Source organism: Panulirus ornatus, chromosome 46 (genome assembly GCF_036320965.1).
Source record: "Panulirus ornatus isolate Po-2019 chromosome 46, ASM3632096v1, whole genome shotgun sequence".
NCBI lineage: Eukaryota > Metazoa > Arthropoda > Malacostraca > Decapoda > Palinuridae > Panulirus > Panulirus ornatus.
The window spans coordinates 38,718,797-38,745,842 of record NC_092269.1 but is presented as its reverse complement, the minus strand read 5'-3'; the positions used below and the strand labels follow the sequence as shown (position 1 = coordinate 38,745,842).

General features: G+C 45.8%; 2 protein-coding genes across 2 annotated transcripts in view; one reads left to right on the top strand and one right to left on the bottom strand.

Moving 5' to 3' along the window:
• LOC139763350 (membrane metallo-endopeptidase-like 1) overlaps positions 1-14,140 on the bottom strand; it is a 193,314-nt gene extending 179,174 nt beyond the window's left edge. The window contains exon 1 of the mRNA XM_071689373.1: positions 13,919-14,140. The gene's annotated coding sequence lies outside the window, so the exon portion shown is untranslated. The remainder of the gene's footprint in view (positions 1-13,918) is intronic.
• Positions 1-27,046, top strand: part of LOC139763255 (uncharacterized) — a 256,023-nt gene that overhangs the window by 212,301 nt on the left and 16,676 nt on the right. The window lies entirely within an intron of this gene.

Here is a 27,046-nt window from a genome sequence, read left to right as displayed (position 1 = left end):
CGGGCTACATACTCCTTGTTACGCTATCACATACCAAGGAATTACGACTGACTAAAATCTCAGTTAATGAATAGAACAAAATGTCTTTAGACTAACCATACTACATTTCACAAACCACACACAGTAACCAGACACGCTAACCAGACCACATTTCACAAACACACGCACACTAACCAGACACGTTAACCAGACCACATTTCACAACCACACACACTAACCAGACACGCTAACCAGACCACATTTCACAACCACACACACTAACCAGACACGCTAACCAGACCACATTTCACAAACACACACGCTAGCCACACTCCATTTCCCTAACACACGAGTAGCGTCGACGTTGTTAGCACCGCCTGCTTCCGTAATGATACAAAAAAAAATAATTTGATAGAAAAAAAGTAACTTCTCCTTTTTTGATACATTAGATAACGGAATTAGAATGATGCTGAATACCTTGACGATAAGAATTTTTTCATACATTTCTCTCAAAAATACGAAAGCGTGTTCTGATGAGTTTAATTACTGATAATTGTGATAAGAAAATAATTAGTAGAAGATCTTTTAAGTAGCGGGACGCCTGATGGGGGAATCACCCATCATGTAGATAATGACCAGACTCTCAAATTGGTTATTAAATGATTATGATAAAGATGTTAATTGTAAAGGAAGTGTAGATAACATTTGAAACTTAGTGGTCGAAATACTGTATGGAAATGGTCACACACACACACACACACACACCACCAGCACCACTACCACAGGTCGAATATACTGATTCCCATGGAGGTTTAACGACCCTGTAATGACCTTCACCTGATCCTAATGACCCAGGGTATGTGTTAATGACCCGTGTGACAGGACGAAAAAATAACTTGCTGAAAGAGAGGGAGTTTGTTTTTTTTAAGAGATTTTCGAATAACATTGGAATTGTGTTTTTGTTTATATGGTCATTTGTATGGATGATGTGGTTGAGCACTTTTTATTATATTGGTACTACCATGGTTCACGAGGTACCATATTCCTCTATACCATTGTGGTTAACCACCATGAACCATGCAGTGTCATTTCCCCTAACCCTCTGTACTCTGTACCATGGTGTGCATATTACCATGTTCTTTCTGTCATGGTACACACACACACACACACACACACACACACACACACACACACACACACACACACACACACACACACACACACACACACACACACACACACACACACACACACACACACACACACACACACACACACACACACACACACACACACACACACACACACTTATCAAAAAGTAAATTCCTCTCTCACACGCACCCCATGTTTTCACTGCCGCCGCTTTAGGTTTTCACTGTCAGTATTAAAGGGTTTCACTGGTCTACACTGTTACTGCTGTAGCTTTTCACTGCCGCTGCTTCGCGTTTTCGCCGCCTCGGAGTAAAGTGTTCACCTTCACTGCTGTGCACTGTCACCGGCAGTGCTCCATGTTTTCACTGTCAAGGTATAGAAAATTACAAGCTATTGTTGTCGGGAAGAACATAATTGCCCTTGATGTTTTTGTCGACATCCCCTCCCCCCTCCCCCTCCCCCCTCCCCCCAGCTGGCGAAATTCCTGAAGCGTGACCGCTCTCTACCGTGACGTCAGATCCCTCGGCCGAGGGGAAAACTCGTAAAGAAAAAGAAAGATAAATATTGAGAGAGAGAGAGAGAGAGAGAGAGAGAGAGAGAGAGAGAGAGAGAGAGAGAGAGAGAGAGAGAGAGAGAGGTGTCGCCGCTGCTGCTTCAGGCAGGCTCAAGAATTGTGGTGTATGGCGTTACTTGAGTCACATGACTTTAAAGAAAAAAAAAACGTTATAGGCTGTGGAGTGTCACACAGGAGTAAAAAGAAATCTTAAGTTCTTGGAGACTGCGAGAGACATCAGGAGACTTAGAGAAGGACTTTAGGAGACTTAGGATTAGAGTGGGGCATCACCAGACGAGGTAGAGAGAGAGAGAGAGAGAGAGAGAGGGGGTAGAAGAAGACTTTAAACTTACAGAGGGGGTCCAGGGGAACTTAAACTTAGATAACAGGAGACTTAAAGACGGACAACAGGCCACTTAAAACCTTTAAGACAGGAGATGTAGGGAGGGGGTACCCGATTTTAAAGAGAGGGGCAACAGTGACACACTGAGAGGGGATATCACGAGATAGACACGAGACACAGAGAGAAAGGGGGTTACCAGGGTACACAGAGGGGAAAGAGGAGACACAGAGAGAGGGGTACCAGGAGACAGAGAGGGGAAACAGGAGACACAGAGAGAAGGGTACCAGGGTGCAGAGAGGGGAAATAGGAGACACAGAGAGAGAGGGGTACCACGAGACAGAGAGTGGAAACAGGAGACACACAGAGAGAGGGGTACCAGGAGACAGAGAGGGGAAACAGGAGACACACAGAGAGAGGGGTACTAGGAGACAGAGAGGGGAAACAGGAGACACACAGAGAGAGGGGTACCAGGAGACAGAGAGGGGAAACAGGAGACACAGAGAGAGAGGGATACCAGGAGACAGAGAGGGGAAACAGGAGACACAAAGAGAGAGAGGTACCAGGAGACAGAGAGGGGAAACAGGAGACACAGAGAGAGGGCTACCAGGAGACAGAGAGGGGAAACGGGAGACACAGAGAGAGAGGGGTACCATGAGACAGAGAGGGGAAACAGGAGACACAGAGAGAGAGGGGTACCATGAATCAGAGAGGGGAAACAGGAGACACAGAGAGGACAGCAGCCGGTTCAGTGTTGATACCTCCCACCTCCTCCTTAGGGCCCACATCGTCAGCGGTGCCAGAGCTGGCACGTCACATGCAAGGGGACGGAAGCAACAGACTGGATGAGCATGACGGAAGACCCCCCCACACCCCAGTCAGCGACACCGATGATGAACACTTGGTTGGCATGGCTGTCAGCCGCTGGCTCGGAGTAGTTCGCCCAGAGATGTGATCAGGGATGTATATTATACCCCAGCAGGCTGGGGGGGTTATGCACCAGGGAGGAGGTGTAGGGAGGGAGTGAGGGTACGGATGAAGAGGAGAGCACACATGAGGGAAAACCTGATAAAACAGAGGGTGAAACAGATGATAAGGGCGGAAGAAAAAAAAACGGGAGAGTGAGACAGATTGGGAAAGAAAATGATGAGAAATTGCTGTTTGAAAATGGGAGGAGTCTGTTTACGGTATACTGCTCATATAAAAGGAAGAGATGCTGTTTGAAAATGGGTGGGACGATATTTTTAAAGAGAAGTTAGCGGAAAAAGGTAGAGAGGGAAAAGTGAATAATGAAACTTCAAAGTGTTCTCATTAGAGAAAAATAAGGCAGTTGACAAAGTTAATGTAATAACAAAATTGATTTCTTAGTAAATATAAAGATGTAGGAAGTGTATATATATATATATATATATATATATATATATATATATATATATATATATATATATATATGCTGAAGAAGATATTTGTTGGAAAGTAAAGATACGTTGGGTAAAGAAGAAGAAAGATTTGATGTAAGAGATAACCACCTCAACCAATGTAACTTTGCTCTTAAATTTCTTTCTTTGCCAGCTTTGTGGTCATAAATCGTGTGGCTCACTCCTTCTGTTAAGGCAAAGAGCATTAGTAATGTTGGTACAGTTTTTTTTTTGTGTGTGTGTAATTGTACCATGAAATCGTAAATATGAAGCCAGGTCTCCACATCAGGCCGGTGTATATGCTCGTTCGGTAATTTCACTTGTAATTGCATAGAAACTCATTATTTCCATCTGAGAGAGGTTAATTACTCATAGAAAACGTCATTTGGAGAGCACTTAACTAAAATTTATGTCGCTTGTTGAAGGATGATTTTTTTTTTCTTTTCATATTTACTTATTTTTTACTTTTTGAAGTTCATTGAATTTCTTCTGTATTTTCTCTCACATTCCCAGACAGTATCCTTATTGTTACATATCATCACTTGTTCTGTACAGTCATCATGTATCGGTATTAATTCCTCTGTCTACTATCGCTCACATCTCCTCAATTATTTCCATTTGTTATTTCACTTTCGTCCCCACATAACCTGGCGCTTTTCCCTGAGCTATTACCTTTTTCAAACATCTGTCATATTTTAACCATAAGGGCCTTCTCTCGTGACGATATACATATAGATTTAAAAAGAATAAAGTCTGCTCTCACCATTTGATATGTTCGTCCGTGTTTTTTTTTTTTATTATGGTTTATTACCAGCTTATATACAGGTATACCACGATATATCGCTGCTAATGTTATAACTGTTGTTATTATGTTGTTATGTTATTATCTTTTCGTCTATTACCACTCGTATCTCGTGGCTTGTTTACGATTGTAACTGACCTCTGCCTATTTAATAGGCAGTACTAATGACCAATGTTGACGCCAATTCCCTCCTATAATTTTGCATCTTATAACCTATTTTCGAGTATAAACTTCAGCTAGTTGAAGTCGGGTTGTTCTGTTTATGATACCCTCTGGTGCCGATTTTCCTCCCATTGCGGTCGTTCAGCAATTGGCAGTATTTCTAGCAGAGCACCAGTTTCTGGGGCTGGAGATAGGGTGGGTTGGGGGGCTTTGTGGAGTGTGTGTGTGTGTGGGGGGGGGGGGTGGACTCTTAACTGCATCTCTGCCTAACAAGAAGCACATGAGAGAGAGAAGAGAGAGAGAGAGAGAGAGAGAGAGAGAGAGAGAGAGAGAGAGAGAGAGAGGACCCCATAGTTCATGCCTCCTGCCGTTTTTCTTCGCGAATTAGAAGCAGCTTCGCCCCAGCTCGAGGAATCGTTATTTCCAAAGAAGTTCGGGAGTTTTCTCAGTCATCCAGCTGATACGGCACGCCTGCCCTCCTCCGCTTCCTTCATCAAGTTTTCTCCTTCTTTCCTTCTAATTCTTTCATTCCCACGGATCTAATTTCTCCTTTTTTTTCTCTCTTCCCGTCCTACTTTATCTTCGTCTTCCCTCTCATGATCTTTACCCCCATTTTCGTTTTCTTTCACGGTGTTCTTCCGAGTTTTCACCATCGCAGTATTTTTCCCCCTCATTTTCACCTTCGTTCGCACTGTCCTCCCTCACTAGCATTTTCACCCTCACTAATAATTCCCTCATTTCCACCTTTACTCACAACATTCCTCCATAGTGTCACATTCCCTCACAATAGCCTTCCTTATATTCACCTTTCTGTACTTCATATTCGCCCTCCTTCACAACCATCCTCATTTTTACTTCCATCCACACTCTCCCTCCCTCATTTTTCACCTCCCTTTACAATCTCTCTTCACATCTTAGTCGTCACGCCTCTCCCTCATGTGTGTGTGTGTGTGTGTGTGTGTGTGTATAAGGGGGGGGTGGGGCTACCTTGCTGTCACTGGACTGAAACATAAGCAAGGGTGAGGCACAGCCGTAGGTACGTGGCTATGGTTTCGCCCACATCACACGTGACTGCCGGGGGGAGTGGACGAGTGCAAAAGAGGCCATTATTCGTCAGTTCCCGACGGGCCCCTGCCAAGGCGTGGGGGGTGGGGGGAAGGTCCCAAGGTGTGGGGATTGGGGGGGTTAAGGCAATAAGGTATGGATGGGTAAGTCAGTGATTTGTATACGTGCACATGACCAGGCTTCACACTCATATCACAGAGAATTGGTGGTTTGGACAGTTTGTATCTCTCGACACACACACACACACACACACACACACATGCGCACACGCGCGCGCACTATGCGAGACACTTGGACATTTCCTCCCTGAAATTACCCTCTTTGCCTCTCCCCAGGTGAAGGGGAAGTGTAGCCCTCGTCCCCTCGAGGTCAGCTCTGGGTATTCAAATAGATTGTCCTTCTCTCTCTCTCTCTCTCTCTCTCTCTCTCTCTCTCTCTCTCTCTCTCTCTCTCTCTCTCTCTCTCTCTCTCTCTCTCTCTCTCTCTCTGGACACAACAAATGCACGTAAGGTCGTGAGAACTCAAAAGGGAGTTTTCACATCACACTGCCCCAGGTTTTCCCTCAGTTTTACGGCAGTGTTAAGTTTGTAGGCCGTAAAAAGATGACGGGACAATTTCAATAAAGTTTGTGTTATGGCGACCGCTGAGTGTGGCCAGATGGCGCGAAGGTTCTTCCCACATGGTCCTGGGTTGTGGCTCGATCCTGTGTGCTGGCAACACTGCCTCTACAGTCTACGTGTGTGTGTGTGTGTGTGTATGTGTGTGTGTGTGTGTGTGAGTGTGTGTGTGTGTGTGTGTGTGTGTGTGTGTGTGTGTGTGTGTTCTTGTTTACAGCTCCTCCATTTTTACTGTTTCAAAAGAATCCATACACACGTTTCAGTATGCCTGTATTTGTGTGTTTTTGATTAGCGTGTGATGTACAGGCACATGTGTGCACCGTAAATATGACCAATTCCACTTTACAGCTGTGAAACGTGACGGAGTTTACAGATTTTTCCCGTATTGAAACCTGCAAACACACACACACACACACACACACACACAAGGACAATATACGGAGCAACACGGGTGTATAGTTCTGTCCCTCCCGTCACACGCAGATGGTAATCACACACTCCTACGTGACAGTTGCCCGTGTCCTGGCTGATCGCATCACGGCTGAGCACACAACCCGCACATACAACAAACACAAACACAAATTAATATTCCATTACTGGGGGAAAAAAATACTCATACGTGAAATATATTTTTTTTTCACTGATTATTGATGAAAATGTTGGACGTACATACGTACAGCTACACATGTAGAAAAACGAACGTGGGAGCGTACGTAGCTTTATGCTAGATTATACGTACACACTGGCTTCCGTAGTGTAAGTGGGTAGCGTTGCTTCCCATGAATCACGCACGGGCCCGCCCAGACTGACTCGGCAACAAAGGGCGTATACTATGCCACATTGCCCTCAATAGAAAGAAAGAAGCCTTTAATGTATACCATAATGCCTTCCATATAAGGTATACATATTCTATGTATAAGGTATATAGGTATATGTATAAGAATATCCCTTCCCTGAATACTTTAAGATCCCACAAACCTATGATCGATTTCGCATCCCTTGTCTTTTTTTCAGCCGTGGTATTTACAGTTTCACCCTATTTTCTTTTCGCATTTACCTCCTGTATGCTCCGTTGTCACAGGTATTTACATATGCAAAAGACCATGGAAAGCAAACTCCGCGTTGGTTGTGAAAGCGATATTGTATCGGTGCGACGGCATCTGTTGTATCTCTCTGCTGTTCCTGGACGCGCTCGGCATGACATGAGCCGTTGACAGATGTCAGCTGTCCCCCCATTACAGCTCTGCCACATCTTCCCCCCCCCCCCCCACCATTACAGGGCTGCCACATCTCTCATGACACAAGCTGAGGCTTATCACCTCCTTCATGACCCCGTATTTCAACCTTCCATGCACTCATGACTGTACGATTAAGGTCATGCAAACAACGTTTGTCACTACGGGATGTGCAGACTTCGTTATGCTACCTTCATTTTCCGTTGTTATGTATTCGTTATACGTTAGTTATATGGCTGAAGCCAAGGACCCCTTGTTCTGAAAGGATTCTGGAGTTCTTCCAGGACCCCTTTTTTCCAGGAGCTGCATGACTGCTCTACCTCCAGTATCATGGAAATGTTGACTCCTTTAGAGTGATAAGTTCCACGAAGAGACTGTGCCCCCGATGACACAGCTTCGCTGAAGATGAAGTTTCACTCGCTGGTGCAGTCTGGGTCACACACACACACACACACACACACACACACACACACACACACACACACACACACACACACACACACACACACACACACATCTGGCCCTACATTCCTGTAAGCTCTGCTCATTCAGACAAACACACAGCCCGACCTGTCTCGCCCCCTGACAGAACCGTATTGCCTTACTTTCATTTACATTACATATTTTAACCTGCTACCAGAGCCGTGTCATCTGCAAACAACAACTGACTCACCTTTCAGGTCCCCATGCCACCAGCATAGTGTTACACCCGTCCCTGTCTCCACGACCCCCGCATTTACGTCCTTCACCACTTCATCCACAGTCGGATTAAAGAGCCACGGTAACATCACAGACCCACTTCTCACCCTCCTTCATTCCTACTCACGCGCACATATGCACCGAAACCAGAGCCCCTTATCCTGTAGCCATACTCCACAGACCTTCCCGTCGCCTCCCGTGACCACTTCGTATGCCTTGTTTCGGCCCATTTACATGGAAAGCACGTCGTGCCTTGTATAGCATATCGCTCCAATTTGCTCTATCCCTTGCACGCTTCATGTGTAATTTATGGTTAGCTAAATTATACACATTCTTTTCTGTTAATCACATAACTAGCTAGTTACTTTCCTCGAACTGATTTAACTGGTTGATTTTAATAGTCATTATACCCAACCGGTCCGTTAAGTTAATCCACATAACATTTTGCTGATTATTAGATTGAATGAATTAAGTGGTTAATTTTGAGAGTTAATTGACTCCACCCATGTATATATATATATATATATATATATATATATATATATATATATATATATATATATATATATATATATATATATATATATCACTTTTCATTATTCTTCTAGTGTGTATGAATGTGATATTGCTTCCTGCTACGTATGTATCTTGTCAGCGTCGTATATTGTATGAGACTTCCTCACAACTCAGCCTCACAAAGGAACCCATTAGTCTTGTGAGAGATATGAGATCACTCCATGAGGAGGACACTTTTCACTCTTTTAACTAAAGCTTTCTTGCATGGGCACTAAGGATAAGGCCTTAAAACCATTACGGTTATATATATATATATATATATATATATATATATATATATATATATATATATATATATATATCTTTGAGTGACACATATGTACATTTTGCGTATGTAACTGTAACGATTGTCACGTATCATTCGTTAGCAAGTCTCCTCTTCCAAAGTGCCTACGCTTCAATTTATGCTCACAAGACCTTTATATTTGACCATACCAGTGTGAGAACGTAATGCTTCGTGTTCAAGATTTGTTCTTTCTTTAGAGTATTGACTAACATAAATGTTTTCCTCAAGACACGTTTTTGATTGCACGTTTGTTAAGCACTTTTTTTTTGGCGTGCATTGCGTTATCTCATACGCAGCCTTTTAAATAGTAAGCTGTGTTCATGGAAATACGGAGAGAGAGAGAGAGAGAGAGAGAGAGAGAGAGAGAGAGAGAGAGAGAGAGAGAGAGAGAGAGAGAGAGAGAGATTCTCTTTCCCGTTGTTTAATGCATCAAATGCTTTTTTTTTTTCTGGATACCGTCATATGTTTTGTCTTGTGGCGTTTAGATCTTGCAGCTCTTTCGTGGTCAGTCTGCCTTAGATTCAGAAATGAAATGGTATCCCCCACGATCTATGTATGCCAGAGCTTTTGATTCCCTACCCCCCCCCAACCCTTTCCCGATCTCTCTCTCTCTCTCTCTCTCTCTCTCTCTCTCTCTCTCTCTCTCTCTCTCTCTCTCTCTCTCTCTCTCTCTGAGCGTTGGTATTGGTTGATGGGGTTAGGGGGGCTGTTACACAGTGGCCGGGCGCCCTCCTAGAATGCATCAATACTTAAAGACACTTTTCCCGGCGGCTTATCGAACTGAGAATGAAATTCCGCGAATATTTTTTCTAAGTTCCTTGGCCAGGGGGGGTTTATGTTAAGCCTCTTATCTCCGCCTGTCTGCGATGTTTTATCTTCAGAAACATCTGCTTCGGCTGTATCCACCCCACCCGTCTGTTCCAAGTTAAACACACTTTCAGTATATATATATATATATATATATATATATATATATATATATATATATATATATATATATATATATACGTACATAGGAAAAGATCACGGTTGAGCGCATTATCAAGTAAATTCCTTTTTCATCATCGACTTCATATTATTGTTCCTGCTTGTATCTCCCCTGATGATGTGATTATTACACGAAATTGCGCTTGGGTACTTATCGTGTTTCATTGCCTCGTGGATTAAAAAGGAATATATATATATATATATATATATATATATATATATATATATATATATATATATATATATATATATATATATATTCTTTCTGGGGAATGGAACATAGAATGGTGGTTATTATTAGGTATGCATATCATGTCTACGTGTTCAATCTCTCTCTCTCTCTCTCTCTCTCTCTCTCTCTCTCTCTCTCTCTCTCTCTCTCTCTCTCTCTCTCTCTCTCTCTTACCGAGAGAAAATTTGTGAGGAAGGAGGAGGAGGAGGAAGAGCTTCCCCTCTCCCCTCCTCCCCTCCCCTGTAAAACCTAACTTTTCTAGTACTTCTCCTGGGAGTTTATATTCATAACAGTCAGCTTTCTGAATCCATTAGAGCGGGCGTGAGAGTTCAAACAATGGACGGGTTAGGAGGGGGACGGACGGGGAAGATTTCACTCGTATCAGATGCATCGAAAACTATCTCCGTTGATATGTAGAACTATAGCATGTCTTACATATGTATATTATGACGCATGTCTTACATATATATATATATATATATGTCGAGGTGGTAGGGGTAAAATGTTCTCCATCGTGGATGTCCCGTGTATTGCACCTTAATTCTGACCTTGTCATGGCAGTTTGCGAGGTGGGTTTTGGTAGAGGTCATGACCCACTACGAAGTTCGGCCTTTAACTCGTGGAAATATAGGTGCGGGTGACCTACTTTTGTTGGAGCGCTCATCACTGCATATAGCCTCCTGCGTAGGAAGGTACGAAGGTACCTTAAACCATGGTGCGGACCTATACCTAAAACCATGGTGTGAACCTAAAACTTAAACCATGGTGCGGACCTAAAACTTAAACTAAGGCGCGGACCTAAAATTTAAACTAAGGTGCGGACCAAAAACTTATACTAAGGTGCGGACCTAAAACTTAAACCATGGCGCGGACCTAAAACTTAAACCATGGCGCGGACCTAAAACTTAAACCATGGCGCGGGTGCGGACGTGGTCGCCAGGGGCGGGTGAACAGGTCTTGAGCCTCGTAGACGCGAAGTGAAAATTGATGGATTGGAATAGAGCATTGGAGGTCTTCGGGAGACGCTGAAGGAATTTTGTGATGAAGGAGGGCAAATCTGTGGCCGCTGTAGAAAACGGGGTGAGGGGTTGAAGAGAACGGGAGGAGGGATAATGGAGCACTGAAGAAGATTGCCCCCGACCGATAGGTAGGTCAAATGAACGGGAGAAGGAGACTAAAGACGAGTAAATTATAAAATATATAATTGATATAAACAAAGATGTATAAATGAATGGAAATGAATGGCAGTCTGAACACACTACGTAGAAAACCCAGACGCTCCTGACGACTGTGGATATATATATATATATATATATATATATATATATATATATATATATATATATATATATATATATATATATATATACACCGAGAGTATACCCAGGAAGAGGCAGAAGGAAGAGGATGGGAGTAGAGGAGTGAGCTGCACTGGCTTGCCTCAGGTACTTTCAAGTAATTCCACGGCTTCACTTGCTCAGGAGAGGCGGAAGTAGGCGGGGTAAGTGAGAGGAGGGAGACGGTGGATGGCTATAGAACAGCAGGGGGTGGGGGGGTGCAAGAAATCATGTGTGAATTAATTTCTCGTGGAATACACACACACACACACACACACACACACACACACACCTTATACCAATATAATAACACCCGTTGGTTGACCATATGTCCTACCCATATATGTATACTTGTATAAACCCCACTGAAAAAAAAAATTAACATGTTCTCCGCGTTCGACCGCAACTGAGTGATCGTGCACGTGTGAATGCAGAAATCGTCCTTCTTTCACGGGAAACACTCACTCTAACGTTGTGTTTCTGAGTCTGCGTTGCATCCAGCACATATCATGTGACGTGTTGTGAATGCAGTTTAAGAAGTGGTTCCCGCCATTATGACCCGTGCACGGTGGCTTCCCTCGGTGTGAATGCAGGAAGTTTATGTGGTCCTTCTTTCGCGATTGCAGTTTACCGATCGTGTCTTGACCTCACGAATTCTGTAGCGAGCACGCATTCTCACGGATGCGGTTTAGTGAGTGTGTCCCATCACGAATGATTCTTAGCTCGTGTATCTCACGAATGCAGTTTAGTTAATGTTTCGTTCATAAATGCTTGAGATATTTATTTGCATTATAACTGTTTTGGTCTTTCACGAATGCAGTTTGTCACGTGTTTTGTTGTTGATATTCACGAATGCAGCTTAGCGAGTCTCCCTGGAACGCTGTTTAACTGGTAATTGATTGAAGAATGCAGTTTTAGATATTTTTCATATTTCACGAATGCACTCAATCTAGTTCCTCTCACGAATGCAGTTTTGCTAATATCGTTCTTTCACGAATGCATATATGGTAGTTTTCTTCCTTCACGAATGTAGCTTAGCTTGTTTGCCAATAAAAAAAAAAACAGGTGATTATTTTTTTCTCACAATTACCGTCATGTTATCGCTCGTAATTTTCGTCACCGTAAATGAGGTCATTGTAAATGCGGTCATGGTGTCAGTCCTCACCGGTTTAAATAAGATTAGAACATTGTAAAAGAAAAAAAAATATAGGTGAGTTCTCAGTCGTGTAAAAGGGGGGCCCACAAAAGAAAAAAAGAAAACGTAGATGCGGTCTTGGTGGGTGTCAGTTTTCTACAGTTCTCATTGAGGTCTTAATGATGTTAGTATTGGAATTCGTCCTGGCGAGGGTAAATATGGTTATGACGCTGTAATTGCACTAACTTTATTTGTTCTTGCTAGCGTGAGCGAGGCCATTACTGTGTGTAAATGCAAAACCTTATTAATGCTGCTGCTGTAAATGAGGTCATTACGAAGTAAATTTGGTCGTGGTGTTCGTTCTCGTTCGTGTAAACGAGGGTCAGAGCGGTGTAAATGTTGTCTTGGGGTAACACTTCACTCGTGTAAATGCAGTCGAGTTATTTGTTCAGAACTAGTGTAAATGAGGTCACAGCTGTATGAATGTAATTATGATAGTTCCCACAAGCGTAAATAAGGTCATAGTAGTAAAGATAGGATTACATTAGTTCCCACTAGTGTAAATAAGGTCATGATAGTAAAAATAGGATTGGATTAGTTGTGTAAATAAGGTCATAGCATTGTAAACATGATTATGGTAATAGTTCTCACTGGTGTAAATGAGGTCATAACTGTAAATTTGGTCATGCTGTTAGTTCTCACCAGTGTATGGGAGGTCAGGGCAGTGTAAATATTGTCATGGTACTGGTTCTCAGTGCTGTAAATGCGTTTATTTAAGGTCACAGCTTCAGGTCTGGGGTGTAACGCTTGCTGTAAATCACAGATTTTCACTGTCTCAATCTGTTTACAAAGGTCTTCACTATACAGGCTTCCTTGTTTGTTTTGTTTACAGTAGCATGTTTCCGCGTTCACCCATGTCATATATATTTTTCCATAGTCGTTCGTCATTTAGTTTGTTCTCTGTGGAAGTTGAGGATTACGGTCAACGTTGTATATATATATATATATATATATATATATATATATATATATATATATATATATATATATATATATATATATATTTCTGTCACACACGTGTGAATGGGTGGAACGTTCGGGTTTCCGAGAGATGTATAAAAAAAGAAATGAATATATACACCAAACGTTCGTATATGACGTAAATGAATAGATACACCAAACGTTTGTATATGACGTAAATGAGCAACGTTCGAGCTTTTGAAACTACGAGGAGGCGAATTCTTGAGGGTTCAAACGACACGTAATATCCGACACCTTATATATTTTTTTTTTTGTTAATGTTAAACACATACGAAAAATGAGTATAATAATACTTGTCTTACCTTTCTTTCTCTCTCTCTCTCTCACTCTGTCTCTCTCGCGCGCGCTTGTTGTTATGGACGAGTGGAAAGGAAGATCAGAAACGAACAGAAGGGAGTTAGCGGTTGAAGCGGCGGCGAGGGGGGGGTAAGGGGAGGGCGCTCCGGAGCGAGCGGGAGTATAGGTCTGTACAACAGCAGTTAGAGCGGGGTTGAGCGAGGTGCTGCTCCAGTGAGGTGGACCTCCAGACTAGGGAGCTGGGTCCAGCCTCCCCCATATTGACGCTCAGACCTCTGCGCGGGCAGCATCCCCGCGTCGCGATCCTCACCCGACCCTGGCTTCCGCTCGCATCGCCTCCGAGAATGTATATACTTTTACCCATTTTCCTCAGGACTTTTAGATTTAATGTCACCAATAAATTAGGAGACGGGAATCGCACAGATGCCGTAGTTTACGTGCATAGTGAAGAAATTAGTATCGACGTATCAAAACAAGTGAGAAATAATCTACTAGAGAAGGATTCGAACCCTGCATCAGTAGTTATTGTTTTTGTTCTTGTCAGGTGTTTGGACGGCGGGACTCAAGGCAATATGTGGGACTCATTAACTTTATTTTTACGTCAAAAGGAAAAAATTTTATGATATCGATTGGAAATTGATAACTTGGAAAATAGTTTTATTTGTTTTTAGTGTTATGTAAGTTAACTTTTGTAAGTAGCAGTGATAGTTTAACGTAAAATATGCACAACACACACACACACACACACACACACACACACACACACATCTAACTTTGGTGTTACCGGACTCTGTCTGCATATGGTTACGGCGCTAATGAAAAGTTGTATTATCGTCAGTGGACAAAACAAAATGCACTTACGTCGAAGAACTTTCAAAAGAGTCCATCCCCTTCCTGCTACTGATTGAAGCGCAGCCTTGGAGCTGCAGGAGCCCCGTAAGTGGAGTTCCGGGATCATATAAGTAAATGATGATTACTCTTAGTTGTCCTGTATGTTGTACTGAAACCATAGTCAAGTGACATCACGTCGCCCCCCATATACCTTATCAGTCCAGTCCTTTCACTTCAGTGAATGCCTCTCGCCCTCCTAAATATTCAAATCCCGATACCCCAGAGCTTTCTTTATTTCATCCTTCCATCTCCTCCTCGGGTCTCCTTCTGCTCTCGAAATAGATTTTCTAGATCAGTTTCTCTTCATCCTCTCCATATGTCGGCCCTTCCAGTAAGGCTACACTCAATGCCACAATTCCCTCAGGTAATATCATTTCATACGCGGTCAACCCGCCGCACGTCCTCAGACATTTCATTTCCACCACCGTCCAACCTCTTCCTCGGCATTCATGGCCCAAAATACGCATTACCCGGACTGCTTTTGTTTACTAATATTGTGAACCCTTTGGTGAGATGGGGTCCACCGCCCTCCCGGCGTGTGTAATGACTTTAGCCAGCGCAAACAGACCGGAACTCAGTGTGGATTACGCCCTCTACCCTCACACGAGTGTGTGTGTGTGTGTGTGTGTGTGTGTATCTTTGCTGCCAGTGAATATACCTCGAGCGTATGTGTGGCACAAGCATCAGGATGTGGAGGGGAGACATAGGTATAGGAGTGGTAGAGGACGACAGGTCGAGTGGGTATTTGTTTGGAAAATCAGTGTGCGAAATGCTTGGAGAAAGAGAGGAATGTGGCATTGTTGGACTTGAAGATAAGGTTGACCAGAGATGGCCTTTGAGATGGGTTACTAGCATGTGGTGTGGAAGGAAAGCTGCTAATTGCAGTGTGGAGTTTTTATCGGGAGAGTAAGTCATATGTACGAGTAGGAATGGAGGAGGATGAATGGTTCTAGGTGAAGGGGGGTCTTCATCAAGGGTGTATGATGTCACCGTGGCCGTTTAATCTGCTTATGGATGGGTTAATGGGGTAAGGTAAATGCGAGGGTCTTGAAGCGAGTGGCAGGTATTGAGTATCCTGGGATTGGGGGTTGGGGGCTGAGAGGCGAGTCGTTGCTGTTTGCAGATGACACAGTTCTGGTGGCAAAATCAAGAGGGGATACTACGGAAGCTGGTGTCAGGCTTTGTGAGAGTGTGTGGAAGGGAGAAGCTGAGAGTTATTCTTATCAGAAGTTAGGTAATGAGGTCGAGTGGACTGGGGGGGTGGAGATGAGAGGTGTCAAGACAAAAAGGATGGATACATGATGATCTATGCATAACACGATTTTACAAGGATTTTATCGCACATGTATATGAATGGAAAACGCCACAACAAGCAAGAAAGAGAGGGATTTAGTCTGCAAGAATCCCGTAGAGAACATATCAAAAGGACGTATGAAAAGAAAAAACCAGAATCCAGCAAAAGAGATTGAGAGATTCCTTTAGTGTTCTTCCGAGTGAAAAAAAAAAAAAAATGAAGACCTGGTGTGGAATGAAGACCTGGTGTGGAATGAAGACCTGGTGTGGAATGAAGACCTGGTGTGGAATGAAGACCTGGTGTGGAATGAAGACCTGGTGTGGAATAGAGACCTGGTGTGGAATGAAGACCTGGTGTGGAATGAAGACCTGGTGTGGAATGAAGACCTGGTGTGGAATGAAGACCTGGTGTGGAATAGAGACCTGGTGTGGAATGAAGACCTGGTGTGGAATGAAGACCTGGTGTGGAATGAAGACCTGGTGTGGAATGAAGACCTGGTGTGGAATGAAGACCTGGTGTGGAATGAAGACCTGGTGTGGAATGAAGACCTGGTGTGGAATGGAGACCTGGTGTGGAATGAAGACCTGGTGTGGAATGAAGACCTGGTGTGGAATGAAGACCTGGTGTGGAATGGAGACCTGGTGTGGAATGAAGACCTGGTGTGGAATGAAGACCTGGTGTGGAATGAAGACCTGGTGTCGAATGAAGACCTGGTGTGGAATGGAGACCTGGTGTGGAATGAAGACCTGGTGTGGAATGAAGACCTGGTGTGGAATGAAGACCTGGTGTGGAATGGAGACCTGGTGTGGAATGAAGACCTGGTGTGGAATAGAGACCTGGTGTGGAAAGGAGAAACCCATACGATAACGCCGAATGACTGTTCCCTAAACAGCTCTACCCAAGTCCAGGATCGGCAGCTGTGTGGTGTGAGGAGTAGCTGCGTGGCTTTTCTCGGACAAACAAGATGTGTGCGTGGTGAGCGGTACACCCCCATGGGAAAACGCGTCGTGCGTACACTCTCTCTCTCTCTCTCTCTCTCTCTCTCTCTCTCTCTCTCTCTCTCTCTCTCTCTCTCTCTCTCTCTCTCTCTCTCTCTCTCTCTCAGGCCCCGGACAATAAGAAGGTGGAGCGCATAACGAGCGGTGATCAGGGCGGCCCGCATCTTGGATATTTCCTGGCGTTGCTGCCCAGGTTGGCGGGCTCTTGCCTCACAGGACCGACCCACAAGTGCCACCACGGCTGCGGGTACCCCGCTTGAATGGCTCCTTAAGTAACCAGGTAAACTGGCCTCTCTCTCTCTCTCTCTCTCTCTCTCTCTCTCTCTCTCTCTCTCTCTCTCTCTCTCTCTCTCTCTCTCTCTCTCTCCTGACGTCAAGTTCTTTCTTTCACTTCGTTGGTGGCTTTATTTTCTCCCCCTGTCTATTCCATTTCACCTTTCCCTTCCGTTCCTCTTCGTTATTCGCAGTTCTCCGTCTTTCCGTATGTATATGATATTTATCTCCACCGTTACGTCGTTTTCTGTTGAATCACACATCCTTCCCACGGGCCTGCTCATCACTTCACCTCGACTGACCACTCAGTCAGCCCCGTCCATGCGTTGGCCTCGCTAATCGCTGGCCATAATTCTTTTCGTAGCTGAACCAATTGGCGTTTTTTTTCTTTCTTTTCTTCGTCATTTCTCTTATTTCTTTTTTTTTTTTGAGTTTGGCGGACGGGGGGGAATTACGCATACAAGAACCACGCCGGAAGGTCATTATCTCAGGCGTCAGTGGGAGGTGTAGTCGCGCGTTCGGTGAGACCGGACGCGTAGCGTTGACCGCGCAGCGCGACACGACGCATGCGGCCCCATGTTGGCCCAGGATGGATGGTGGTTGACGCTTGTTTAAGATACTTGACGACGTTATTTGTGGTGTTACTACAACCCTCTCCCTCTCCCCTACTCCACCCACTCCCCCTCGATTTCCCATAAGTTGAGGCTTTCAGATCGGGACGACACGGGTCGTGTTGCCGTGGTCGGTGTGCGTGTGTGTGTGTGTGTGTGTGACGGGTGGGTGGGAGGGAGGGAGAGACGGAGGGAGGGAGTTGTGGTGGGTGTTCAGAGGAACGACGAGTGTCTGTCATTCCATTTCATGAGGAAAGAAGGAAAAAGAAAATTCTCTCTCTCTCTCTCTCTCTCTCTCTCTCTCTCTCTCTCTCTCTCTCTCTCTCTCTCTCTCTCTCTCTCTCTCTCTCTCCCCGTATGTATGTGTTATGCGCACACACGCACACACACACACACACACACACACACACACACACACACACACACACACGCACACACACACTTGCAGACGAGGACAGACGAGGTCATTCTTGCGTCTCGCGACCTCGTTCTCGACGGCACGGAGCGGTTGACAAACACACGAGGCCTGGAAGACGAGGACGACACCCCCGATCGCACCCGAGGAGACCACCGTCTCGCGGGGTGGCGAACGCGAATCGGGTTTCCGATACCGATCCGCTGGCGGAATTCGCGGTGGAGCGTGAGGAGGGTGGGAGGCACGCGCGCCCAGCACGCTCCGGCGATAATGTTCAGAACGTGTTCAGGACAAGAGGAGATCAGGATCTCACGTACGTACACACACACACACACACACAGACACACACACACACACACACACACACACACACACACACACACACACACACACACACACACTTGAGGTCACCCTTAGGATGAAGAGTCTGTAGGCAGAATATGTCGTTGGCAATGAGAGCAAGACAGTGATGATACATCAAGGGTCTCTCTCTCTCTCTCTCTCTCTCTCTCTCTCTCTCTCTCTCTCTCTCTCTCTCTCTCTCTCTCTCTCTCTCTCTCTCTCTCAAAACCTTGTGATATAGTGCCAGCCGACCTGGATGATGAGAGATATCTCACAGCCTTCCTCAAAGCTTCTCATTTATGTCCAGCAGGAAGGAAAAGGCTCTCTGGGAGAGGCAGGAGGACCTCTCCCACCCCTTTCCGTCCCTCTCTCCCATAGCTGTCAGCTGCGGTTCCTCTCCCACATAACTCCCGGCTGCCCTCCCTCTCCCACATGACTCTCAGCTGCCGGCCTGGGGGGGGGGGGGGGGGGGTATTTTTGACCTTGAAGCTATTTTTTTCCCCCTTGCCCACAGGAAGCGATTTATATCCTGAAAGAGATTTTTGATGTTTCAGACATCGAGGAAAGTTCTTCCTGTGGCACGACAGCTTTAGGTGAAGGGAAAGGTGGATGGTTTTACCACGTCTGGTCTTCGTTTTTCATTTCAAGATCCAAAACACGATGAATGAAAACACCGCCATGCTTGAGGAACATCTCTGTATATCAGTAGATTTCGCCCCCCACCCCAACCCCCTTTTTTTTTTAACGCCAATCTGTTTACATCATCAAACATTTCGCCGTTTTGTTTACATCTCACATATGCCTTTGTTTGCTCCTCGTCCCATACACGTCACCAAGAGCGATCTCCATTGGCTGTTGCAATCCAGATGGACCAATCAGTGTGAGCGATGCATCATTGCATCAACCCTCGTTCGGATGATCTCTGTATGTGTTTCTCTCCGACATATTCCCAGATGAGTTTTGTATTGATTTCCAGTGTTGCAGAGCCGACGAAATACCGGATTGGTCGACGGCGAACAAGTGAACGATTGTCTGATTTCATCCCGGGAGGAAAAAAGAAAAAAAAAAAAGATAAATCAGAGCAATTCCGTCGTTCCGCCCATCTCTCTCTCTCTCTCTCTCTCTCTCTCTCTCTCTCTCTCTCTCTCTCTCTCTCTCTCTCTCTCTCTCTCTCTCGTCGACACCGTGAACCCACCCGCCCACGTGGACCGGGGTCGGCCCTACACCTCAGATGGCTAATATTAAATTACGAGGATCTATTTTTTTCTTTTCCTCCCCTGGTCACTGGCTTCACGTTAGAGCCGCGGGTCTTCACGTGTGAGAGTCGGTGTAGCGAGAGGAAGAAGAACATATACAAGACGAAGACGACCACTTATACGGTCGCTATGGAGAATGAGGTGTTCATGATCAGAGTGGAGTGGATTTTAGAGAAATTAGTCATTCCATCCATATACAGGAGGCTACAGGTGTGTGTGTGTGTGTGTGTGTGTGTGTGTGTGTGTCTATGTTTGGTCTCGGGGGAGTTTAAAGAAGGAGTCATTTTGCTGACGGGTTCTGGGCTAAGGGTTACTCACGGGAAGAACCTATACTGCGATAACAGATGTGATGCAAGAACTCTGTAGAACACATTTGTTGTTCGTCGAGGTTGAGGCTGGATGCCGGACAGAGGACGTGCTGGCGGGTCGTCTCGTGCTGTGCTTCCATATGCTTGCTTGCTTGCGCCTCTGTCATGAAGTGGACGAGGGTTATGCTGCTCATAGCATACCCTGTGGCGCTAGAGGAGAGAGAGAGAGAGAGAGAGAGAGAGAGAGAGAGAGAGAGAGAGATGGGAGGGGTGGGCAGTAATTAAGAGATCACGTCCGTGATTAATCACTGGAATGAGAATAATTATGTGCGTGTAATACACGGAAATTAATGTCGAAGTGGGGTTTTTTTTTTTCTCCCATCTTTTAAAGAAATTTACATATTTGATACGCCACGTACAGACTGAGATATGTAGTTGGTTATGTATTCCACGTGCCATCATTACCTCACGGGCTGGAGGTGAATGTATTCTGGAAAGGTCATGGACATCAAGATGAAGCTGTGTTTACCACTGGTCATAAAGCAGGTGCGCCCCCAGGTGACATCTGCTGCTGCTGCTGTGCGAGGCAAAGTCAGCTCGCGTCAGGGAAGTGCTCCTAAGTCTGGTGTACCTTGTCCATCCGATTCGATATATCGTTCACGTGGAAATGTTAAGTTCTGTATTGAAGTCCTCTCTCTCTCTCTCTCTCTCTCTCTCTCTCTCTCTCTCTCTCTCTCTCTCTCTCTCTCTCTCTCTCTCTCTCTCACACACACACACACACACACAGCACTGTGAACATAGTACACACACACACACAGACACACACACACACATATATAAAGGTCAGCATAGGATCATATGTAGTTCACATGCCACACATGTTATGTACATTTTCTCTCGTGACTGACACACACACACACACACACACACACACACACACACACACACACACACACGACAGATGCGCCCCCGGTGTGTGTCGGGCAACGGGATCTCAAGGATGTTGACGTCGCCCCAGCGATTGCCCCCAGGTGAGAACGTGTTGCTGGGTGCCAACCAACAGGAATTTTTTTTTTCTTTTTTTTTTTGCGTTTTCCGGTGATATGTGTCGCCCCCTTGCAGGTCGCTGCGTCTATCCCAGCTGGAGAATTTTTTTTAGAAAAAAAAAAATGCAGAATTTGGATTTATTTGAATGTTATCTAAAGATCTAAGACGCTGAATTTGATGACTTCCAATTAATTGGACTCAAGCTAGAGGGGAGTATTTGTTGATTCTTGGAATTACGTGTTTGTTTCTCCCTTCCAGAAAAGTAGATGTTATGTATGTAATTTCAGAACGCGAAGATTACTAAATTATATCAGGAAATAACACTTAAAAGTATACTAGAATTAAAGTTACCCAGGTCTTGAAAGGGTTTGATTCTAAGGTTTGCAGTCTTGTTCAATTCGATCCCATCTATCCACAGTTGCGTAAACGCCAGGCGTATCCAGTGTTAACTTGCCTGGCAGACGGACGCCCTATGATGGCTTCTGTCTGTCTGTCTGTGTGTATCTTCGTCTGGACTCGCGCTGTGACCTTCATTTTAACCTTCATTTGGTCACAACTCTGTAAACTCTCGTTTGGTTTTCTTATATCACCTAGAAATATATATATATATATATATATATATATATATATATATATATATATATATATATATATATATGTGTGTGTGTGTGTGTGTGTGTGTGTGTGTGTGTGTGTGTGTGATTATTTACGTCAGTAATACGCCAAATCAAAACGAAAGTTCTTCTCTTGCAGTATATAGAAATTTACATACCGGAGCTCTGCAGATAGAATAGTCTATAAACGCTCTGGCATGCCCGCCCACCGCCCTCTCTCTCTCTCTCTCTCTCTCTCTCTCTCTCTCTCTCTCTCTCTCTCTCTCTCTCTCTCTCTCTCTCTCTCTCTCACACACACACACACACACACACACACACACACACACACACACACACACACAACACAGGAGAACACGTGACTCACACGACTTCGTTTTTCATAACCGGATCTTCGTACAGAGAGAGAGAGAGAGAGAGAGAGAGAGAGAGAGAGAGAGAGAGAGAGAGAGAGAGAGAGAGAGAGAGAGGAACACATAAGCCCTGCCTTTGGGGCAAATATTTCGTGGCGTGTATTCACTCTAGCCACAGTCGAGTCTTGGTGACCATAGCCATATGAATTATTAACCTCCCCCGCCCCCTCCCCATTTTACATCATTCATTGACCTCAAGCAGATATTCGGGAGATAGGACAAATCCAAATATTCGTGAGGTGAGGGGGGAAATTCCAAATATTCCGGAGGCATAGTTAAAAAAAATCCAAATATTCGGAAGGCAGAGGGAAAAATCCAGATATTCGGGAGGCAGAGGGAAAAATCCAAATATTCGAGAGGCAGGGAAAATATCCAAATATTCGGGAGACAGGGAGGAAAAAAATAAAGATCCAGATATGACCCATGTGTTGCTCCGTGGCTCTGTTGTGTGCCCGTGACCCACCCCATCTGATTGTCAAGGGTAAACTCCCCTCAAATAACCACTTGTGTCTGCCCGGTGACTCACCGCCACATCGCTCCACCGCCTCGCCAATCTCGCTCGCATCCCCTCGATCGACCTACGTCTTTCGTCTGGCCACAAATGCTTCGATCAACTCATGAGTGAGAGAGTTGGTACGGGCGTAACCCTGTCCCAAGTCCAGTGCTTCTTGAAATCCCCAGTTTCTTTTCTTCCTTATCATTTCTAGAATCGTTTGCTAAGCTTTGCCCCCCCACCTCCTGTGTTGGCTGTGGAGTTCCACCGTTCGCGACGGTGGACATGGCATCATCGCACCGTCCACAGGAAAACCCACCACACGCGGCATAAATACGCGAAGTTCACCTCCCAAGAAAGTGGCAGTTCTCTTCAGAAGACGAATCAATCCTTTTGTGAACGGTTTGCCCGGACTGTACAAAGGATTGAATCGCCCTTGTACAGAGCATTCCTCCCGCTGAATCTCCCCAGGCTGTTATGACTCTTATATATTTACTTGGCAATTGTCGAGTCTAAAGCGCGGTATGGCGTGTCACCTTTCCTCCACACACACACACACACACCCACGCCACACAGTCTGACCTACCCTGAGCCTCGGCACACACACACAGCCTACGCCCGCACCGTTGCTTCGCTTCCCCTCGTCTAAAAACGTTGCTAGAACTAACTGTTGGTGTTGATCCCGCCTCCGCCTGCCATTCGCTAGACCGCGCGTCATACCCGACAAGCTACGGGCCTCGCGCGATCGCTGCGCGATGGGGCCTCAAGGTCGGGCCGTTGCGATGTCTGTTTCTTTCTTTACACCGCTGAGCTTTGGAGCTCTGCACCACCCCACGTCTCTCCTAACTATGTAAACTGTGCTCACCGTAAGGAATCCAGTCCATGATATCAATCAGAAAAAAAATAAAAGGAAGATAAACTGAATCTCATAATTATATCCTTTTTCCCCTTACACACTCCTCCTCTTCCTCCTCCTCCTCCTCCTCCTCCTCCGGGTTGACAGTATCACGCCCCGTGCCTCGTACGGGAGAATCACATCATTCGTCCAGTTTTGCCAGTCACAGGTCATGTGACTTAGGGAAGGTGAGGAGTGCCCGCTGTCCAGGTCAGGCCAAGCTTCCTACAACGTTCGATGGTTTGCTGGGCCATTCTCCCGGCTCTTCGGTTCTTAGTCTGCAAGAGTCTGGGTTCGACCCCAAAACACACACACACACACACACACACACACACATATATATATATATATATATATATATATATATATATATATATATATATATATATATATATATAGGTTTTGATAGGTTCGAATACTCTGTTCCTACCTCCTTAAACAAGTAATTAACATAAAGCGTTGAACTTTGAAATCATTTACTCTTACTAAGATATATATAACTTTTGCCAGTGGACGTCAAAGGAAAAAAAAAAAAAACTTTTGTGTGAAATAAATCTAATATTCGAACAAAGGCAGGTGGCTTGTGTGTAAAGGGTTATTAAATTCTGGGAGAGCGACGTTCTGGGGGATTCTCTCTCTCTCTCTCTCTCTCTCTCTCTCTCTCTCTCTCTCTCTCTCTCTCTCTCTCTCTCTCTCTCTCTCTCTCTCTCCTTACCTCCTTTCTTCCTTCCTGCTGCCCCCCCCCCCCCTGCAGCTCGTTGTCAACAATACCCTGGCTAACAAGACGGGACAGACCTTAACAAGGGCTCACCAAAAACTCCCAACCTGTTTTTCGAGACGAACTCCTTAACGATCTAATTAGCGGTTAATTAAAGAGACATGGCTGTTGTGAGGAATATGGCCATCATTGTATAACAAAGGTCTGTCGCTCTGATGCGGCATCCAGTGTTATCCTTCCTTGTTGCTTAATGACGTGGTTATCATGAGTGTATGATGGGTGTTTAGCGTACCGGTGGACGCAGGCGGTGAAATGTAGGATTCGTAAAGTCTATGTTCGTCAGGTGTTGTGTTCGTCAGGTGTTGTGTTCGTCAAGTATTATGTTCGTCAGTTGTCTTCCTTAACTCACCTTCTCTACGTTTTGTTTTGTTTTTTCTCGGTCCTCAGAACAATCGTCCTTTCCCACGTCAACTCCCCCCCTTCCGGCAGCTACGTCCCTTCCTAGACCTACACCCCCCTCCCCTTTCCACCTACCAGATGCCCTCCTCCCTCCCTTCCCTCTTTCCTCTCTTCCCATGGGGTGGGGGGGTTAACACTGCTTCCCCTGTAGTCCTACCACCATTCCCAAGAGGGGATGGGTGGTAGCTGGCACCCATTCCTGCAGCGTGTTACCCCGACAGCCCGCCCCTGCTGGCCAGCCGCTCCCGATGTTCTGTTGAATTTCTCTACGATCGGTGATCGTAGACCTGCCGTGTAGAGCCATTAGCAGGCCATCCCAGGGGACTACTCTCTCTCTCTCTCTCTCTCTCTCTCTCTCTCTCTCTCTCTCTCTCTCTCTCTCTCTCTCTCTCTCTCTCTCTCTCTCAAGAGAGAGAGACAGAGTTAAAGTCAAGCGAGTATTTAGGTGGGTCTGTGCTCTAATGTGGTTAGGGAAGGAGGGAGTGGAGAATTTAGGAGGGAGAGTAGTAAGAACTGGTGAGTGAGAGGTGGAGCGAGAGTGTGGAGAATCAGTCAGTGAGAGGGAGGAGGGAGAATTGGAGGGATTGGTGAGTGAGAGGGAGGGACGATAGGAAGAGATTGGTGAGTGAGAGGGAGGGACGGTAGGGAGGGATTGGTGAGTGAGAGGGAGGGACGGTAGGGAGGATTGGTGAGTGAGAGGGAGTGAGAGCTGTGAACGGGAGACTAATATCCAGGGCGGGAAATTACCAGCATTTAAGGCCGCTGAACACGGTGAAAAATATCCTCTGCTCGTTGGGAGTGAGCCAGGGAGAGGAGCTGGTGGGAGAGCCAGCCAGTGTGAAGGTCGCTTGTGAGAGTGAGGAAGGTTGAGGGGCAGCTGGAAGAGTGAGCCAAGGAGAGGGGCGGCTGTGAGAGTGAGCCAGGGAGAGGGGCGGCTGTGAGAGTGAACCAGGAAGAGGGGCGGCTGGGAGAGTGAACCAGGAAGCGGGGCGGCTGGGAGAGTGAGCCGGGAAGACTGATGGGTGGGAGAGAGTCTATCAGGGAGAGAGAATGCTGGAAAACGGGCCAGGGAGAGAAGGGCGACAGAGGGAGAGAGAGAGGGGTAGGTGGGAGAGTGAACCAGAGAGAGGGAGAGAGCTGGGCGTGGAGCAAGTGAGAGGAGAGAGGCGGCCGGGAGAGTGAGTCAGAGAAAGGGGGAGAGTAGATTGTTGGTACCGACCGAGACGGAGAATCTGGTGGCGGGAGTGAGAGTGGTTGGAGGGATCACTTAGATGTTGTAGGCTTAGAGAGGAGTCGAGGGAAATCTAGTTGTTACCACGATTGTAAGGGGGCGGGTGGGTGGGGGGGGGAGGGAGGGGAGGTCAGATGTTCGGACAGGATGGGTTAAATCAGACCAGGTGAGGATAGGTCAGATTCAGGCTAGGTCAGATCGGGTTAGTTAGGTCAGGTCAGGTCAGGTGAGGCTAGGTCAGATCGGGTTAGTTAGGTCATGTTAGGTGAGGCTAAGTCAGATCGGGTTAGTTAGGTTAGGTTAGGTTAGGTTAGGTGAGGATAGGTCAGATCGGGTTAGTTAGTTCAGGTCAGGTTCAGACTAGGTCAGACCGGATTAGTTAGGTCAGGCCAGGTCAAAGTCAGGTCGAGATATTTACTATTCACTAGCGAGAAAAATTGTCACCTGGCGATTCTGTCGCCTGGTGAGAGGCCGGAAGAGAGTGACAGTGAGAGGTGAGAGCTGCTGCTGGGAGAGCAGCTCCTGAGTGTGAAATTTAATCTAACAAACTCGCAGGCCGGCTGGCCGGGTCATGTCAGGTCATCTCGGGTCGACACTCAACCTCTCAACTTCCATATTACATTTGCCAGCGTTGGAAGCAAACTCATTCCCCGCCTCTGATTACGTCGGGAGGTATTCGCTTGGAGCTGGCCCCTGGAAGGCCTGGCTAGAGGTGTTCTTTCTAACTCGCCTCTAGTGAATACCTCCACTGCAGTAGGTGCTCTAGAAGGCCTTCGCTAGAGGCTGGGCCGCTGTCCCGACTTTACCCTCATCACAGACGCAAAATAATGATCATGTTAGACTATGAATGTTGCAGGTTGGCCGTAGAATATCGATCG